The sequence below is a fragment of the Lissotriton helveticus genome, chromosome 11, assembly GCF_964261635.1.
Source record: "Lissotriton helveticus chromosome 11, aLisHel1.1, whole genome shotgun sequence".
Lineage (NCBI taxonomy): Eukaryota > Metazoa > Chordata > Amphibia > Caudata > Salamandridae > Lissotriton > Lissotriton helveticus.
In genome coordinates, this window is record NC_136072.1 from 727,963,472 (window position 1) to 727,983,301 (window position 19,830).

Sequence of the window (19,830 nt, forward strand, 5' to 3'; positions counted from 1 at the left end):
TACGAGAGCGATGCAGTTCGTTAGGGTCATGACATTCACAGTGATTTTGCACACCGGGTGTTTGTCCCGCACTGTAAAATCATCACAAACTGCACCAGGTGCAGAGCAAGAGGGAGCAGCTTCCTTTCTGCTGGTCGGTTAGATTTTCTACTCGAGCAGCAGCTTGCTCAACGCAAACGGAACGTTTCACAAATTGAGTGGTCATGACCTGCCGCAACTACTCGCACTTAGAAATCCGACCACCCGCATTGAGAAATCTCACCAGGAGGTTGATTTTTCTCCTCCCGCTGGCAAACTAGACCTTGGTGTGCGCAAGCAAGGAAAAATCTCGCCGGGAGGCAGATTTTCCACGCCCGCCAACTTGACGTTGACATGTATGAGCGAGGAAAAAACCTCTGCTTAGTACGTTTTTGGGAACTCCATGTGCTCCGCAGAGCACGGAGTGCATAAAACTCTGCAAACTCAGCAAACGGAGCGGAGTTCACCTCCCAGGGTTACCCTTACCACTCTTCCTCTGACTGTGTGCTTCTCCCGCACACCGTAAATGGGTTGCTATCGCCTCCATGTGCTGGAGGTGCACCTTTCCTTTTTTCTGCTTGCGCTGTGCAGCACTATCCAGGTTTACTAAAGAGATGTCAGATAAAATGAATGATGTCCCACAGTTACTCACAAAAGTAGATGGATAACAGCATGGCAATGTTTAACCATTACCCCTAAAATAAGCGTCCAATTGCAGATTACCATTGGTCACAGTCATCAAGGATTCCCATACATGGAGTCAGATCAGTCGCTGTATGCCCTTACAATCAACTGTAAAACTCCCATAACTGTGTGCCTAGGGCCCAAAAGAATGGGAACAGAGGTACGCACAAACTTACATACTGATCTGTGGCACCAACTTCACAACAATCAGGCATACTATAATTAATATCACTTGTACACATCTGTGAAGACAACCAGGATCATGACAAAGCTGACAGAATAGGAAGCTACACCACACATGGCATTTGTTAGATGTCAAATACCAAGATGAATATGGTACACAGACAACTCTTCCTGTGCAAATGGAGATGTGAACTGGCCCACAGCCAAAGCCACACATCAACATATGGACAGATGGTCCACAACACCACATCAGGGGTCTGACCCAGACACAGTGGTTGAACCGCTCTCTGTCACTGCCGATATCTGCTTGACCAAGGACAGAGGAGATACAACAAGCCACATCCTACAAGACCTATCAGCAGCATCGCACCCAGTCTGACACCCCATCTCCACCCAGCGTATTCATTACATGGCAAACCTATGAAAGGTACTCAGAGTGATTGGCTGGCACTTGTGTAAGAATACCCACTCACACAGAATGACAGTATACACATTGAATACACACTGACACATTTGAACAGTCTTGCAAGTTTCCTTCCGTAGGGCCACACTATTCAATATGTATAGATTTTGTTTGCTCCATCACTGAGAGTACGCCCCGTACCAAGATACCATTCAATGCCTGCATGCTGGAATTTTCAAATGGGATGGAGTCTAACTGTTCAAAGCAAGACGTGGTCAAGACAGTCAAATGAAATCTGGTGATGAAATAATGAACATTATACAGTACCTCTCCGCCATCAAAGCTCTGACCAACACCCACTTTCAGAACACACATCAACAGCACTAACCAACATGTATCAAACCTAAGCAAATCTGTACCCACCTGATGCTTCCAGACCCAGAAGATGCTGGGCAAGCTCATCAAAGTAAAAGCCACACACTGAGCAGCAGGAACATCATCTACAATGACATCCACAGTAGCAAGTTGGATTAAGGAACATCCCTGTACACAGTGTATGAAATTTATTTCACAAGAAGACTGTTGCCATCACAGTACTCCCCTCCATGATTCTCCCTCATCCTCTTAAACCACACTCACACCACACCTGGTGGCTTGCCCATGGCTTCCTACACACATTTGTGCACTGTGCACATTTCCAAGACAACCTTTCAAAGAACTACAGTACACCACACAACATCTCTCTTCACACACCGTCCGGGCACTTCTGATCATATTGATTCAAACTTGCACACACTCAATGCATACGTGTAAAGCCAGCATCTACATCAATCTTAAGGTGTGTAGGTACCTGAGACTACACATTGGAGTCACTTCCTCAGTTTTCATATACCACAAGCAAGCAAAGCCCAGGCTTGTCAAGTACACCCACAAGGACTCACTTTTGGTTAGGCTCACACCTGCTCAGTGCGAAGATGCCCTCCCATCTGAGACTGAGCTCAAAATATATGCATGAAATGACCGTACATGTCCTCACATTTTCTCTACAATCCCTGGACATTACAGAGTTATGAGCATCACTCACCTTCATCTGCACCTGCGCTGAGTCCACTTGGATCAATGAGTTCAGGTCCACCTACCATGATGAGGAGAACTATTTCGGAACATGTACAATAATAACTGTCAAACTTCATACATTATAGCGAGTGTATGCCTGATCCCAATTTTCCTTATGTACTTGATTCAATTGGTTGAACTCTTGATGCATACATGAGTGTTACATATCAAGGCCAACACATGTGAATGAGACTCACAGGCTAAGTATGGTAACGTCATGTATATATCGACAATTATCTATATCTACTGAGATAAGTGATGGCAGCCAAAATAAACTCTTTATGCATTAGAAAGTGAGGGGCTGATGTAATGATAGACACACACTACACTATGCACTCACATGGTACGGTACACTGCAATGTTTGCAAATGAGGGAACATGTGGCAGGTACACACCTTTGCACCATACTGTATGTGTGCCTATGTGACTCAAGCATGGGATTGGTACAGGAAGCATTTTGCTCCTATTTATAATGCAAAGGTTAGGACACACTTTAAATTTCCACCACAATGTGTGTGTGATGTGCAGTGCAGGGCACATGTGAAGTCTTAATTGACAGACAACATGTTAACATGTCTTGGAGGTGGCTCTCCTATGAGATTTGCTGGTGAACTTTTTTGCACACCACTCGATACTGCTTGTGTTCATTCCTCTTTGGCACCACTATCCGAGGATGGATGCTTGGGAACAGCCATGCCCCAGTCATGGAACACATCCTTGGTCCTAAGTAGTTCAATACAGCGGTATGCGTTGCATTGCAGTAATTCCAAATAATTTGTATGAGCACACTGGGTGATAGATTCATAAAGACTTTAAGTGGGGTTAGTGTCACAACAGTAATGGCAACCATGACACAATGGTATATTTTGCAATTTCAGTGTCCAGTACGAAATAAGGTATGAGCAGGTGTGTATCCTAGAAGTAAAGGCCAGCTGTGCTAAACCCAGCTTTGCGTGAATTTGAGGCAAGGCCACCTTACATGGGTGGTAAATGGGCATCCACATTGAAACACCCATGCGTATTGTCCCAAGAACTCCCTCTACAAGCATCAGTTGGTTGGCTTTAGTGCCCATAGGGTATGCCATTTGTAAGGAGGCATCAAAGTGAGAAATGTATTCACATATCCTACCTTTTCCAACTTTGTGTGCATTATGCACTGTGCTGCAATCATATGAAGTGGACAATAATTTGAAGTATCTCTAAGCATATCGTCTACTACTGCAGGGGTACACTACCAGCACAAAGCCTGATGTGTAATCACTCACACACCCATTCACTATGGCACAAATGTGTGTTTCTGAAGTACACACGTGATCTTTGCACCCGTCCCAAGTAGATGGGTGGAGAGATACATATCTCCTCATCATGCAAAGCAGTGCAGCTAACTTTACTGCGGCACTACATACCATGTCTGTGTTACAAATCTGGACCTAAGTGTCATGCAGGACACAGAAGGGGGGAAACATTGGTAACAACAAGGATGTGTGTCACTAACTTCATTCTCACACAGCACCAAATCCCAGTATTTACACCCTGATAACTTGATAAGTTTACTTACCTACAGGTTCATTCACTTCAATCCCAAAGTGGTGCAACATGTCTGTCTCCCAGGACACAATATCCTCCAACCGATGCTGCGCCTGGTGCATCAATTTCGCGCCTTGGGCACACCTTTACACCATTGAGTATGGGTGTCTCTGTGAGTGTAGCATAGGTAGTGTACTGGAAGGGTACCCTTCCATTTCAAATTACAATGCAACAGCAACATTTTTGCCTTTTCTCACGTTGTATGTGTGCTGTACAGTGCGGCACGCATGCAAAGTAGGTAATGTATTGACTAGGTAAAGCTTTTTTCATTCATAGAAGTTGTTAGGCATGGGCGTTATTTGCTGGTACTGAACCTTGTATACATTTTTTGAAGTAAGTAGGGCTTAGCAACAGAAACCTCGGGTGGCTGCATGGGAACGGCCATCCACCACCCTGGTTGGGGTCCTTGGCCCTAAATAACGCAAAGCATCGCTATGCGCTGGTTTGCTTTACATGCAAATGATTTTCCAGCCCTAAACAACTTTAGCACAGAAAATAAATTAGGGAGTGGAGATCCAAATATTTTGCTCTTGGTTATCGTCACAAAAGTGACGCTTACCAGCACAAAATGCTTTTTTCCTCATTTGCTTTCCTGCGCCAAACTGGTTTTGCTCTGGAAAGTACCCTACAAGTAACGCAAAGCAGCGCATATCACTGCTTTGTGTTGCTTAGCACCAAGGAAGCGTTACATGAGCGGTACATTGCCATTTCCATACAACCACACATGCCTTTTGAGGAAGAAGCCTAGCTGCAAACAATAATAGGCAGGGTTTTGCTCCAAAAGGTAACGCAATTCGTAAGGAAGCGTTAAGAAGAGAAATGTTGTTATTTCTCCTTTCTCTTCCAACTTTGCATGTGTGATGCACTGTGCAGTACGATACAAAGTGGGAAACGTTTTAAGTAAATCTTGGCATAGTATTTTGCACTGGAAGGGTACCCTTCAGCCTCGGTCGGTAGGGGAGTACCTGCCGGGGCGGTGACGTGGGGAGGGGGAGGGGCAGGGTGGGGGTTAGTAATGTATGGATAATTGAGGTTTGCAGGTAAGTAAACATTTAAATAAATCAAACGAATTTCGTTGCGCGCACTGCATCCCAAAATGCAATGCAGTGCGTGCAACGAAATTTGTTTGATTTTGGCAGGTACTCCCCTACCAACCGTGGCTGGTACCCTTCCAGTACAAGACCCATGCTAGATGCACGCATACACCTTTGCACTACAGCGCAGAGGTGTGTGTGTGTCACTGAGCAGCTGAGATCAGTGCTGAAGTTAGGGAGAGGGAAGAAAGTGCCATATCTCTGTAGAAATGGGGCTCTCCTGCTCTCTCACTGTCACACAATGCAGCACAGCCTCTTTGTGTGCTGCGCTGCATTGCCTGAATTTTTAGAAAATCTGGCCCTAGGTAAACAAAGATTGTTTGCTGCTTTCTGTGATGTTTGTGACGCAAGTACGAGGTACATTGACATCAACTAGACCCCATACTGTCAAGTCTACATTATGATACACATAGACAAATACTTGCTGAGTGATGCACATATGACGAATAGGTGGGACTCCCCTAAAATCTAAAGGGATGTCAAAATACTCCTTGATGTCTTGCATCCACTTCATGCAACCAGGGTGCTGATGTTGGTTCGAATGCAGATTCTTGAAAATGGAGCCACGTAGGACATCATGTGTCTGCATTATTTTGTGTGATGTTAAAAATGGTTATTTATTTTATTTATTTATTTTGAAAGTTTTATATAGCGCGGACAAGATCTTTGCAGATATCAGAGCGCTTTACACAGAAGGAGTACATGAGGGAGCATAGTCAAGCAGATAAATCAGAATCATGTAAATCAATAATACAGGTAATGCAAATTAACAACTGGGTCAAACAGATAGTACAGTTCACATTGCTTCACGTGACCAACGTCACACATATGAATAAATAAACTATGTTACTTCATAGCCAGGAGTGTTTTCAGGGGGGTTGTTTGGGGTGGTATACCCCCCTAAAAAAGAGATTTCTTTTGTGTACTATATGTGGTTACATGTGCTTTCAGTGGGCTATTGTGAAGTGTCTGTTGGAGTTCTCAGGGAGTCTTTACACACACTTTCTGCCTCTGTCTGTTTGGTACGACTTCAAAGATGTAGGTAATGCAACAAAATATTGGCCCCTATTCCCAAAGGTAATCTTAGATGTTTGGTCTAAACTTAGAGCAAATATCTAAGTTTTAATTTTTAAACTTCACATAGAGCATTTAGGAGTATTGTCATCATGATCACGCTCAGGGCGGAGATCCCCTCCCTGCCCCTGGGAGTTTGGAATTGAAAATAGTATTTGTAAATGTGCTTTGAGACTTTCCCAAGCCTTTACTTAGATGTTTGCTCTAAGTTTAGACCAAAGACTGAATTTTCCCTTTTGGAACCAGGCCGATTGTGTTCACTCTCAGTTTTTACTCCTACTAATTCACATTTCACTCCCTTACAACTGATCCTTAAACCCCTCTTTTGCTCCGTGCTTGTTGTGTATCATATTTGAACATCATGTGCCAGCGTAAATGTTGGGAAAACTCACACACCCCCAACTCTTACAGACCAACCAATGCCCCTGTTCATACCATGTGCTTGTTGTGTATCATATTTGAACATCATGTGCCAGCGTAAATGTTGTGAAAACTCACACACCCCAACTCTTACAGACCAACCAATGCCCCTGTTCATACCATGTTATAAGTATCTGGGATCAGAGGACCACTACATGCCCATAATATTGTGACAAGATAGGACACGCCCAGGTACTAACCTATCTATGCACATGTGCCTGTTTTGCTTCAGAAGATGAGCTATCTGTAACATTTTCATCCCAGAATGAAGGCTGTAGGCAGTATGATCTTTAGCACCTTCAGACCTTGGTTATTTTAAGCGACTAGTCGCTGTATGGACAAGTTTTGCATAGAGTGTACACTTTGCTTAGTACTTTTTAATACTCTGTGGTGTATTTCTCATGAGAGTTTCACTTTCTGCAAATAGTGTGGTATAGATTAAGCTCTCTCCACAGAGTAAACACTGTTACCAGTACCCGCTTTTCTAGTCATATTTTCTTCATTTCTCAATGTAGGTTCACCGAATGGCAGGGTTTCATACAGGTAAAGAGTGTCAGTAGAAGAACATTAGTTATTTAACAGGACTCAAGTTTTGGGAGGAACATGGTTTTCCCTGAACAGCTGTATACAGACTGAACACCGTGTGTAGTATAGGTTACCCTTTCAACTGTGGTTCATAGTCAACATGAACTTGGCTACCCATGAGGTGTATGGTATAGGGCCTATGTTGAAAATAACAAAAGCTTACTTCACCTATGTGGGCTGGATGTAAGATAGCAGTAGAGACAATTCATATTACTCTGAGCTATTTTGCACTTACTTTCATTGCTCTAATGGTACACCAGTTTAAAAAGCAATATGTACAAAATAAGCTTGGATGATGTCATCAGTGATGTTATTTGTGATATTATGACTGATGTCGCAGAACACGTCATGAGTGATGTCGTATGTGAGGTTATAAACAGTGCATGGCAGGGGCACAAGTTATAGTTAGCTTTGCTTTGCTAACTATTTTTCCCTGTGCCGGTGCACAATGGGCTGCTGTGCACCAATACAGGCACCTTTGCACCATGGTGCAAGGGTGCCTGTGTTGCGGGGATGATCATTTTTCTGCAGGAAGGGAAACCTTCCTGCACAAAAACAATCGTAAGATTATTTTTCCTCTTTCTATGTGTGCTGCAGAAGGCCGTGCACAAAGTGGAGTTGGTTGCATGTGGGGGGTTGGCTGCAGTCAGGCCCAGTGGCCATCCCCCTGCTGGAAGGTTGGCCACAAGCCCTTTCTGCGGCCAGGCCCTTTGACCGACTGCTGTAAAGGCAGCCAACCCCACACTGCACAGGATCTTTGGTCATGCACTGTGGGCACTGTGGGGTGGTTGGCCACAGGGCCAACCCCCCTACAGACCGGACAAGCCGCAAATATCAATTAAAAAAGGAGTGTCCTCTTGAAAAGAGCCTCACACAGGTAGGTATTTTTTCAGCGTTTAATTGCTGGAAGCTGCAACATCCTGCTCAAAACAAACATCACAGATTGAAGTCCTTATGCCGACGCGTTTCGTGCGCTATGCGCACTTCCTCATGGTCAGACTGTGTGTGAAAGCGTTCTGCAGGCAACAGCAACTTAAATACACGTGCTTGTCTCCCAAGTGGGTGGGGGCAGTCGCACTGCCTTCTGGAACACTGAGTGCTGTTGCATTGAATAACTGAGTATTGCTAAAACGCTGACACTGATGACACAAATATACACTCCCCAGTGGGTTGATGTGAGTTCCAAAACATGGAGGTTCCACCATCTGACTCCCAACACGCACCTCCTGCTCCTCACTGCTAGCGTCGTTTGGCGCCAGCAAGGATCGTAGACACAGCAGGGTTCCTTTCGCGACCGGACCAGCCGCAAACATCAATTCAAAAAGGAGTGTCCTCTTGAAAAGAGCCTCACACAGGTAGGTATTTTTTCAGCGTTTAATTGCTGGAAGCTGCAACATCCTGCTCGAAACAAACATCACAGATTGAAGTCCTTATGCCGACGCGTTGGGCAGACTGTGTGTGAAAGCGTTCAGCAGGCAACAGCAACTCAAATACACGTGCTTGTCTCCCAAGTGGGAGGGGGCAGTCGCACTGCCTTCTGGAACACTGAGTGCTGTTGCATTGAATAACTGTGTATTGCTAAAATGCTGACACTGATGACACAAATATACACTCCCCAGTGGGTTGATGTGAGTTCCAAAACATGAGATGCACCAATAGCTCTAGCCACTGAGTTCAGGCCTTTGGGTTGTCCTCTTCTTGAGAGGCTTTTCAATAATTGCCACCAACAAAATGCCCAACCGGTTTTATTTTGTTCTTTGCTGCCTACTCTACTCTAGCATCTGAATCGTAGATAGTGATGTGTGTGGTGTATATATTAATAATTATGTATTTTCAATCTTGCTAATGAAAACAATAAACAGGGGATGCGCATTTGGTATCTAAAAAATTGGAAATATTCGTTCCAGGTGTACCAACCACCAGTGACGGGGCCAGTGCTGAGGGTCATGCCACTCCAGAGGGAGCAGATGCGGCAGCTGCAGGGGGTGAGGCAGCAGCAGTGGCGGGCAGTGGTAAGTTGAGAATGATGAATACACTCGCTGCGCAGGTGTACACTGTACTTCTGCTGAGACTAAGTTGTTGTGAACACTGAACAGTTGAAGAAGATACCCTTTACTTTACATTAGCGGCAGGGGTTGAGTAACTAATGGCCTATTATAGTCTATCTTCAACTCAGCAGAGAAAGTTTTATGACGAAGACTAAGAGTCAGACGACATGTAATATATGACTGGCAGAGAAGGATGTGTGGGTGAAGGAAGGGGCCCGGGATGCATATAGGTGGCTGATGAAGATGATAGGATGCATGGGTAGTTGAAGGATGGGTGAAAGTTGAAAGAACGCTAAAAGGATGCCTGCATGGGTGGGTGAAACTATATGGGTGAAAGGAATCCTCTGGGGGGTCAAACTCAAAGGCAAGAAAGGACGCATGGGTGGTGGTTGGTTATATCTATGACAAATGTATGTTGTCGGTGAATGGTTTATGATAGCCATGTTTGGATGGATGGATGCCTGGATGGTATCATAGTAGGTGAAGACAGAGTCAGACTGTATGAAAAGAATGTAATGAAACCATGCCAGAGTACCAAAGCCAAGGGTGAAGAATAAAATAATGCTAGAAGAGCAATGCAATGATAAATGAATAAAGCCCTGCAAAGAACAAGGACTGTTTTTTGCAAGGTTTTTGATTCAAATGTTTGAGGTTGGATTTCAGAATGGAATACTCCCTTGACTCACAATAGTTTGCAAACACAACATATATATTGTGCATGACTATTATGTACCTTACCCATCCATCATCAATCGCTTCCCTCCGACTCCGAGGCCCACTTCCGCTCCAGTCCCTACCCATGTCATTTTCGACTGTGTCAGCCATAGGTGGCCTATTGGCTGCATGGTAACTACTTACAATTCAGTATGTCATCATCATCATCATCATCACGTGAGTGACATGATGTTCTGCCACCGTGTATCATCATCATTCATAAGCATGTTATCATCATGTGCCTTATTGCAGTAGTCAGGGTGAAAGTGAAATTGAGCATTTGCCATTGATTTAACAGAGTATTGCCGTAATAGAAAAATATATAATTGTGTAGTACAGCTGCCCCACCTGCAAACAGTAGTAAAGTAACGTGATCCTGTGACACAAGTATGTCTGCCTAGGGCACACGCTGACTGAGCTGGCATGCCTACAAGATTAATTGTGCTAAACAAGAGAGAGAAGAAGAATGTGTGTCTACTCCATAGTGCCTAGTGCCTGAAAGTCATCATCACATCCAAATCTTAGGGGCATAGGAAAAGAGGAGGATACCACAATTGCTAGTGATACTGTACCAATATAATTTGTATTTGTAATTTTGTGTTACTGCTTTGCTAAGAGTATAGGTTACAATTGTCTTTTTTATTTTTTGATATGGCTACTCCTTCCCAACCCAACAGGCAGGAGTTAGCAGTCAGGGTCCGGCAAAAGAACTGGAGGCCATCCAAGAAGAAAATCACTGGCTGGTTGTCCTGGCGGAATAGGAGAAGGAGGCGGCAGCTGTAGCTTCTGCCTCCAATGCCCCGGGCCCAAGCCGGGCCCCCTTGCCTACGGTGGGCCCGCCGCCCATCACCAAATTCACCATCCACTGCTGCCCACTCCTATTGTTCCTGGAGGAACTTTCGGCGCTGCATGCTCCTCCGGATGGCGCAACTAGAGGCCAGGCTGGAGGAGGTCCTGGAGCACACTAGCCGTCACCCCCATCGCTAGACCTCAGTCTTTGAACCATGCCCCTTTCTTAATCTTTTCTTTTTTGGTGGATGGGATGTTGGGAGTTGGGGAAACTTGGGGTTTACTTTTCTTGAACTTCTTGATGTGGACATTGACAAAAATGGATGGACATTTATTTAATTTACTAGACATTGCTTAAGGTTAGGGAGAGGGGTGGATCAGGTGTTGTGGGTTTTCCTTCTTCTAATTTATATTTGTTAGGGTAATACATTATTTATAGTTTTACAATACATAGGATGCAAATCTTTACTGGGGTGTTGCCCTTTTATGTCACCTTGTTTGTTTCCTCCTTTTGTCTGCAGGGCCACAGCCAGTTTTTGTAATCTGCCAATAGTGTAACACACCAACAAATAGATGCGGTACCCTGACTTGTCCTACTACTGTCAGTCTCTCCTCCTAGTCTATGCATTCTGCAACTAAAACCCCTTTGTAGTATGTACTTGGAAGGATGTGGGTGTGTAAATTAATTAACTTCCATACTGTATATATTATTGCCTCCCCCACACTTCTTCTCTTACCTGTGATTGATGTTTAGGCGAAGCGATGGCTGCATGGTGATGGTTTGGTTTCCTAAGGTGCCAGGGTGGGTGGTGAAAGCAGTAGTAGACAATTGCATTTGCAAAAAAAGAAAATGAGACAGTCAGTCACCTGAGGGAGACTAGGGAACGAGTAGTAGAAGTACAGTACACAAGAAGAAGACTGCCAAATAAGAAACCAGAAGATGAATGATAAGCAATGCTCATGTAAAAAAACATAATGGTGGCAGGGAAAGCCTAGTACAAGTTACTACAAACTAAAGTTGACTCAACCTATGAAGTGGACAAGCGTAACCTTTAGTGATTGAAGAATGATAAATCGATGCCGGCAATTAATAATTAATAATAATGGGTTAATTATGTTCCTCTGGAAAGAAAATAGAATAGCGAATATCGAGCATGGGTGGGCAATCTAATCTGTTGCCATTGTGGTAAAGATATGTATATATATATATATATCTCGGAAAAAGTTAGTTTTGCTTTCACCACATCTGCCCCAGCAAGTGTGTGATCAATTATTGGTGTAAATTTAATTTATTCACACCTCAATACACCTCAATATAAATCACACAGCCCGGGCAAAGAGGGTTAGGGTTTGATGAATGGTTGGGAAGGGGTATTTAAGGGAAAGGTTTGACAAAGACAAACACTGCACATGGACAAAGCACAATCTTGGCAGACGACCATCATAAATCTTTTAAGGGAGTAAAAGGAAAGGCATGCATGATGATGACTTGAAAATAATCAGTACAGTTGCCGGTAAGATACTGTTAACTGACAAGCAAATTAAAACCAGGTCAAGCCTTGATAAGCAGTGACCTTCTGGGCAGCATGGCCCGCAGAGATAGTGTGTCCTTCCGAAGCCAGAAGGTCACTGCTTATCAAGGCTTGACCTGGTTTTAATTTGCTTGTCAGCTGGGAGGTTACCTTTTTACAACTCACTTGAGTAGACTATGTGTTGGCCGGTGTTCACTATTGCTGATTTCGCCGATTTAATATTGAGAAAAGGAGTGTTGACCTTTACCACGGTTCATTAGATTGGAACATATTTGTCCCATCACTCATCAGTTAACAGTATCTTACCGGCAACTGTACTGATTATTTCAGCACCAGAATTCAACTTTTGGGGTACTATTACTGTATGTGAGTTCAGGAAAACACTACTATATTCGGAGCTCGTGAGACCGCAGTTACATGGTGGCGATCTTGAAATTTTCATGGTAGGTGTGACCAGGCTTGGTCCCTACACAGTACTGATCTCTGTGACATGCACCTTTCTTATGCCTTAAAAAAGTATTTTTGATCAGACGAAACACCTGTCGGCAAGTCGTGTGCTGGGAGCTTTTAATGAAGAAAAGTGATTTTTTGGAATAAAGACTATCAAAGAGCAAGATGTCCTGGATTTCTACATTTTAGAATAATGTTGTTGAAAATGTCTCTATATTTGAGCTAAATGGGGTTATTAATACCCATGGATGTGATACACATGTTTATGACTAGAGAGTAACAAGTGGTGTGCTGTCAAAGCCCTTTCTTCTTTTCTTGTACTGATGCACACTTTGTTTGCAGATAACACCGTTGGGTAGTAGGTGTTTTTAGGGCGAATCTAGCACCCATACTAAACTTTTGTGTAGGATATTTATACTTCATGCTTATACCACATTATTACCACAGACTGGTGAACGAATGTGCGGACATTTCCCTGTTAGGGAACACTACTACCTACCTCTTGCCATGATGATGACTTGATGGTTAATGATTAGTAGTACTAGACTAGTAGTAAAGGGCAGCAGTATATTATTCATTATTATTATTATGCAATTGCCTTGCCTGTCTGCCCCCAGAGAAACCCAAATTACATACATTTTACGTTCTGTTGTACAGGGCTTCCTTTTAAAGCTAGCAAAGAAAATAAAAAAACAGCTGTAGGGGTCAAATATAGAAGCGAAGATAATAAAAAACAACACACACAGTCGTAATGATTAAAGAGAAAAAATGAATCAAATTAAAAGATGATGATACTATAATTATGTTATGGTCAAATTGGGAGTTGCAACTCGACATTCCTCTTGGTCCTTCCTTCCATGGACTCTCCGTCCATCAATCTTGGGTGCCACTGCCTGCCTGGAGGATGCGGATTGGTAAGGTAAGTGTGAGTTGGTTTTCCCAGTATAGCACAGGGTAAAGGCCGGCCTATAACAGTAGATGGAGAAACAAAAGGGATATTGAAAAATCAAGGAGAAAAGTAAAGTTAAAATGCATAAATTAAGGAGGAATGCAATAAGAACACTTTCAGAGGTGGCATGGCTAAATCATGTCTACTCTGTTTCCAGCATTAACCGGCTACAACAACAACAGGCCAGAGCAGGCCAGAGGGCTCCACCCAACCTTCACTTAGCTTAGATTTTGAGCAAGACAGCACTGAGCACACATACACAGCAACCTAGCATTTTCCAAAATTAAGTAACTAAATCAAAGCACCGCTGTCAGTCATATTGCTACACTCGCTTTCACCACTACACAGACATGTAGGTCTGGTGGGGATGTTGTTGACTTGTTTAGCTTTCAGGCCACTCCATGAAATGCCCAGCGTTATTCCATCAATCATCTCTGATCCTACTGACTGACTGCGAGTATAGTATGGTCATCATGGTGTCCAACTCTGTAGTGTACCGAGTGAGTCCAGATTCCAGAATCAAAAATGCAATAGATCGACCTGCAGTAGAACAATTTTGTTATACAACAACAAGAAGTCACTTTATTGTGTGTAGATTAAATACTAGTAGTCTTCATGCATAACAACAACACAAACATCAATCACTCAGAGGGGCAGTCTCTCTTGGCTCGGAAAGGAAGATAGCTATAGTCATGTTCGTTGGAGGGACTCAGCGAGGCAGGCACACATTTCTTGTACTATTGTCCATCCAATGTCTGGCTTGAGGGAAATGGATTTATGGTGAGTCAGGAGTGGACTGGAGCAGAACTCGGAGGAGTGGACTTTCTTCTCTACTGACCGCACACAGTTGCGACTCCAATCCGGCAATAAAAGAGTATGTTGGTGGTGATGGATTTGTTTTGATTCAAACCAGAAAGACAGAGACACACAAAAATAATAAAATAAAATAAGCAAGAAAGAAATTAACAAATCAAAAGCCTAGTTGTTGTCAGGGAAGTGGAGCTTGTCTGGTGGTTCACCCAGAAGGAGGTCATCTAACACCCTACTTCCATGACCTAAGTCGCTGTCATCATCTTCCTGCTGTGCAACTCCAGATATGGTGTAATCCGGTGGTATAAAGTGTTGATTCATTTTGATCATGGTTAACCTCTCCACGTTTTGGGGCAAGAGACTGGTCCTTTTCACTGTTATACCGGCACCAGCAGCACTGAATACATGCTTAGAAGAGACACTTGCAACAGGGCAAGAGAGATAGTTTATTGCCAGCCTGCTGAACACTGGCAATTGGCGCCTTTGCCAATACCAATACACCAATGGGTTTTGATCAATGTAGACCTCTGATGGGTCATCCAGATAGGCCTGGACCATCCGCTCAATGCTCAGGGGCGCTCCGTTTTGCTTGGCCTCTTTTGCCTTTGCCTCAGCACTGGGCCTAACAAGCCCTTGCTGTAGAAACCATTCCTGTGCTGATTTTGGTGGGGCTGATGCTCCTGTTCTTGTTTATGTTGTTCTTGGTGATGTTGGTGGGTTTGACTTCTGTGAGCCAACTGCACTGCCCTCAGGCTCTGAAATGGAACTTTATGCTGGCTGCCCTGCAGTACTTGTTGTGGGCTGGAGTATTGGGCCTCTAATTCCCAGCTGTTCTTTTTCTAAGTGACAGGCTTCCGCAGCTATCCAAGTTTTGTACTTGGCAACATCCCCTTCTGAAAAAGGAATCAATGTGCTCAGTACTGGTTTGTACAGTGGATCCAGAATTGTGGCAGAAATATAATGGTTGGATGACACAATGCCTCTTTGCAACCTTGTATTTTCAGATAAGAGAACTTTTAAGCTCTCCACCAACTCATATGCTTCTTAATTTTTCCTCCACATCTGCGTGCATTGCAGACATCCCTTCAGCTATTCCTGTAGCATGTGCAACAATGGGATAGCTTGTCCATAGTACAGTCCTCCTTGCTGAATTCACAAGTGAGGAGCTTGAAAGGAAGTAGCATCTCTATCATTCATTTAACTAGGCCCCATTGGTCCATTTCAATGGCCATGCCTTTCACAGTAGCAGCCCCTCTTTGCATGACATATTCATTGATAGGTCTGTATTGCTCAAACAGATGTTCAAGCATGTAATAAGTTGAGTTCCAACGTGTTGGCACCTCCTGGATGAGTGCACTCTATGCTCACGTTGAATGATCCTCAACTGCTTCCGTGCTTTAAAAGAGTGGATGAAATGTGTGCAGATACTTCTGCAGGTGGTCAGTAAGTTGCTGACTCAGACTTCCTTTTTCAAAAAGTCTTCAACAATGATGTTAATCAGACCCTCCAGGGTTTTGCGATTTCGCGATTTCGCGGCTTGCTGCGAAATCGGCACTTTTGTAAAAATGCCCCGATTTTTACAAAAGTGCCCACGAAATCAGCACTTTTGTAAAATGCTGCGATTTTTACAAAAGGGCTTTTTTTAATGGACCAGGTTTGATTGGTGAGGGAGGTCATGGTCGAACACCATGCATTGCAGGCAGCTCCTACGATTTCGTCGGTGCTTTAGAGATGGTTTGTGAGGATTGGTCTAAGTGTATTGTGCCCTCCGGTAAAAGTTAGTAATTTTGTAACTTGCTGAACTGCTTGCAGTAGCGCACAAACTGGAAAAGGAGTTTGCAATCTCATGGAGAGGATGCAGGTAGGAAAAGGGAGGGGCTTATGAAGTTGCCCTGACGTATTGAGGGTTGCATGTGGATGTGGGGTGGTTTGAAGAGGAAGATGTTCAGTTCCTTCCTGAATAGCAGAAGTGAAGGAGCTTGCTTGTCACGAATATCAGTGCAAAACTGTGCACATCACAGTGCGTAAGATAAGGCCTTCTAAGTGGACTCGACGCGACCGAAGTAGAGTCCAGACCTCGAGACAGCGATGCAGATACAGGACCTGATTCACAAAGCCAGTGGCACTTGTAAAGGTACATTGTAGAGGGCCCACATTCTATGTCTGCAGTGGTTGACTGCAGAGTCTCTATAGCCGCCTGTTGCTTTACCAACGTATCCTCGGTGCCCGAAATGCGCTCCTCCGTCTCAGTAACTCTCGTGGTCAGAACATTGAGGGTTTTAACCATTCGCCACATTGTGTTTTGGAGCTTCCGAACTGCCCCCTGAGTGCGATTGTAGAATGGAAATTGACGGACTTGGAAAGACGCGCAAGGCGTAGTAACTTAAGGGTTTTAGGTATACCTGAATCAAAAGAAGGAAAAGATGTCTGTAAGTTTATCATAGAGGTGTTTACAGAAGCTTTCCCTGAGCTACGTGAATGGCACTGGGAGAACAAGGTTATTAGGGCACATCGATTACCTTTTTTTGAGCAAAAAACTTATGGAGACGCCAGTGCGGCGGGTGGATCAAAAGCACAGCCACGAGCGATACTGATATGCCTTAACAATTTTATCCTGAGAGAGGCATTATACGACTTAGCACACCCTGATAGACGCCGTACAGGCAATGGTTGTGAGTTCTTCGTTCGTCCGGATTTCTGTCCTACCACTGTGAGGCAAAGATGGCAATTTCGGCAACTGATCACGCCATTTCACGCGAAAGGGGCACAAGTGTTTCTTTTAAACCCAGCGAAGCTGAAAGTGATTTATAAGGGGCAGACCAAGCACTTTATAACTGAGATTAAGGCCCAAGAGTACTTGAAGCTCATGGATGTCAACATTTGAAGCTCTAATTAAAGGGATAAAATACTTTGTATATATATATGATGAGAGTTTGGCGATATAACAAGTTCAGTTGACTGGGGTGAAGTAACTTACAATTTTTTCGAACTTTTGAACTTATTTTTTCTCTGCTTATTTGAAGACCTCAGCCTAGCTCTGCAGCATAATCAAAGGCTTTACTAATACTGTGTAAATTTTGTTTTGGTGTGGAACAATGAGATCATCTGCAGTTGAAGCAACCAGATTGACTGGTTAAAAATGTTTTCATTTCTTTTTTTCTCATTTGTTTTTGGGATTTTGATTTTGATTAAAAGTTTACTTGCAATAGAGATCTCTTCTTAACCGCACATTCAAGAAGGAAGCTTGGATAATAGCAGTTCTGGCTTGTCTAGAGACATCCTGTCTCTATTGTTATTTTTTATTTTTATTTTTTGTAAAAAGGAATAGAAAAAGGCACTAAGTGGGTGGCGGTCTGGTGGGTTTTCTGTGGAGGGGGCACTCGCACACTCTTATCACTGAGGACTATGTCCTTACGCCCTGCTGTGGGAGGTAGGGGAGGGGGGAGGGAAGGGGGTGGGGCCTGCTGGATGGAGTCTGGGTGGAGGGGGTTAAAAATAAAAAGAGGTCATGAGCGCATGTTTTTTTGTTGTATTTGTAAGTGTGGTATGCAAGGTAGTTGTGGAACAATATTTGTGGTTTTTGAAGTTAAAGAATGGCAGCTAGAATGTTAAGATTAGGTACATTGAACGTTAGGGGCCTTAACGCCATTAATAAGAGACAGCGGGTGGCCAGGGAACTGCTGTGGCTGCGATGTGATATCATTTGTCTCCAAGAGACGCATGTAACATGGACGAAACGGAATATCTTGACTGAACTCGGCTTTAATGTTTTAGCAAGCACTAAGAATACGTGTACGGCCCATGGCATTGCCATATTAGCCAAAAAACAGGTTACTGGCACAGGTCGGGTTCTGGAGGATAGTGTCGGTAGATGGGTAATTATAGAATGTGCCATAGGCTCCTTTAAATGTACATTATGTTCTATTTATGGCTCTAATCTCGATGAGTCAGCTGTGCTAGATTATCTCAATGTTCAGCTAGCAATGTGGCCTACCCCAGTAATAATATGTGGGGATTTAAATATAAACTTTCAATCGGATTTATGGCGCAATGATGATTTCGTGTATGTCGGCAGGAAACCAAAGGTATATAAGTCATTGCAATCACTTCTTACCTCCCATGGTTTGGTTGATGCTTGGTCCTACCTCCGGGGCTGCAACCCCGGTTATACCTTCTTTTCGGCACCCCATCAGAAGCTGGTGCACCTCGACTATTTCTTTGTGCCACAAGTTATGCTCTCAGGTGCACAAATCCAGGTATTTCCGCGAGTCACGTCGGACCATGGCCCCGTTGTCCTCTCTATCGTATCAAACAGCCCAGTTAGTAAGCCCCTGGAATTTACTTTTGATCGTAAACTGCTATTAGATATAAAATTTAAGGAGTATATGATGGATTGGATAGTAGAGTTTTTTAATCATAACAGGAGTAGCACTAAGATGTGGATAGTGTGGGACACGTTTAAAGCCGCTTTCAGAGGGGAGGTCCTTAGTTATGGCTTATACGCGCAGAAGCAACTACGAGCTAAGCTACATCAGCGATATAGCAATTTAGGGGAGGCTGAAGAACGGTTAGTACAGGATATACATTTGAGCAGAGAAATTCAGGGCTCGGTAGCAGAGGTTGCTCGGTGTAAGGCACAGGTAAACCATCAATGGAGCAAAGAGGCGGCAAAAACTTATACTATCAAACGGCAGCTCCTATATGAGTATGGTGAGGCAAGCGGCAGGTGTCTGGCCCAGAAATTGAGAATGAGAGAAGTCGCACAAAGAATTAATATCATCAAGGATACAGCTGGGCAAGTGATAGAGAGTGAGACTGGAATAGTGGAAGTTTTTAGACAGTTTTATTCTCGATTATATACCAGGGAAGATTACGATAGTAGTAAAGCCACATCTCTGCTTGAGCAATTTTGCGAGCAAGACCTGGACAGTGACATCGCAGATAAGTTAGAGGCCCCAATATCGATGCCTGAACTTGAAGCGGCAATTAAAGGACTCCCAGCAGGCAAGGCAGCGGGCCCCGACAAGCTTCCGTTAGAGATGTATAAGACCTTCTTTCAAGTTCTAAAACACGATATGTTAGCCACATTTAGGCTGGCGCAGACAGGATTGTACCCTAAAACGTGGGACGAGGCCAGCATTGTGGTTTTTAGAAAAAAGGGGTAACCTACAGATCAGTCTGCCTCATATCGGCCTATTTCATTACTAAATACTGACGGAAAAATATATTCGAAAATACTGGCGGCAAGGCTTTCTGGAGTGATATCCCCAATGGTTTCTGTGTACCAGCACGGGTTTATCCCCAAACGTGGTACAACTGATCATGTCAACCGGGTGATTGCTTTAATTGATTATGCAAACGGTTTGGAAGTAGC